Here is a 1,780-nt window from a genome sequence, read left to right on the forward strand (position 1 = left end):
CAGGAGCTCAGCTAATAAAGGCCACAGAATGAAAGAAAGTTAAATATGAATGCAAGAGGAGACCTAATGAAGGCCTGGCATGTACATCTCTGAGATGACCTTCTAGAGATGAGCAAGTGGAAAGTCCTTTTTTAAAGCACACAGTAAGGAATGTAACACCCACTTTTTCCCTAGAATATTTTTAAAGATTTTTAAATATATACCAATGGAGAGAAAAAAGACCCCATTATATTTTACATAGGCGTTTCTTACACTCAGCTTATAAGTTAGTGTATTATTAACCACTTTCAAGGTGGCGTTCGCTTCTCAAACTCTGAAACCCATGCTTCTGCAGGAAGCTTCCTTGACTCCTGAATCCAGAGATGTGCAGTCCCTAAATTTACTAAGCACTTTCACGTCATCAAATGCCACGCCTGTTGGATCTAAGAAAACCCTTCCGTATCACGGATTTCTGTGGGTTTAGGAGCAAATCACACTTCAGACTATTTTTTTTTTTGCTCCTAACCAATTTGGAACTGACAATAAAAATGAGGAAAATTTTTTAAATGGTCAATAATAGTAACTATATTACTAAGTTGACATAAGAACTACTAAAAATAAACTCCTAATCCTAGTAACAATAAAAGTACTCACAGATTGATATGCACATCAACATTAATATAGGTATTTCATAAAAATGCCCTTTTATTCTACCAAGTTAGCTAAAAGAAAAAATTCATTGCTTATGAGTTACCCATCTTTGTATTTTTATTTAGTAATAGTTCAGTTGGAATTTCTTCATACATTTTGAAGTGCTTTATTATACATAAGCTCTCTAGTGTCTAAATGTGTTAAAATAAATTATTTAATAAAGAGCAGTAATTGAGCTTTAGGTTTGATAAGTATTAAGAATATTCCAGTGCTCGCTTCTGCAGCACATACACTAAAATTGGAAGATTAGCATGGCCCCCGTGCAAAGAGGACATGCAAATTTGTGATGTGTTCCATATTGTTATAACAAAAGAGAAGAAGACTCACAGATATAGAGAACAAAGTAGTGGTTACCAGTGTGGAGAGGGAAAGGGGGAGGGGCAAGGAAGGGTAGGGGATTAAGAGGTACAAGCTACTCTGTATAAAATAATATTGTACACTGATGACTTATATAATATTGTACAGCAATTATACTTAAATAACAGAAGAAAAGCAAGTAAAAAAAAAAAAAAGAATATTCCAGAAAACCCTCTTTGTAATTACCGGATAGCCATTATTTTTATCTTTTTCTCCCTTCTTCTCTCCCTCCCTTTCACCCTCCTGTCTGTTCCCCCTTTCTTTCTTCCTTCCTTTCTCTTTTATTTCTGAGCACCTACTATATATATATATATATATAGATACACACACACACACACACACATATATATATTTTTATTTATTTATTTATTTTTTTTGCGGTACGCGGGCCTCTCACTGCTGTGGCCCCTCCCACTGCAGAGCACAGGCTCCGGACGCGCAGGCTCAGCGGCCATGGCTCACAGGCCCAGCCGCTCCACGGCATGTGGGATCCCCCCAGACCGGGGCACGAACCCGCGTCGCCTGCATCGGCAGGAGGACTCCCAACCACTGCGCCACCAGGGAAGCCCACACCTACTATATTTTTAAGCATCTATGTATCTATCTGTCTATCTATCTATGTCACAAGTTGAATGACAAGAAGTTTACAAAAATAAATAAGACAATAAAATGGACTCTCTGATAATAAGAATCTTGCAATAGGAAGGAGTGATTAGGCAAATAAAGTAAGGTA

The 1,780-nt window shown here is 37.4% G+C and overlaps 1 pseudogene; it reads left to right on the plus strand.

Annotated features, from left to right (window-relative positions):
- Positions 1-898: 898 nt before the first annotated feature.
- Positions 899-993, plus strand: LOC115853263 (U6 spliceosomal RNA; annotated as a pseudogene).
- Positions 994-1,780: the final 787 nt, after the last annotated feature.

This window comes from Globicephala melas, chromosome 3 (assembly GCF_963455315.2).
Source record: "Globicephala melas chromosome 3, mGloMel1.2, whole genome shotgun sequence".
NCBI classification, from domain to species: Eukaryota; Metazoa; Chordata; class Mammalia; order Artiodactyla; family Delphinidae; genus Globicephala; species Globicephala melas.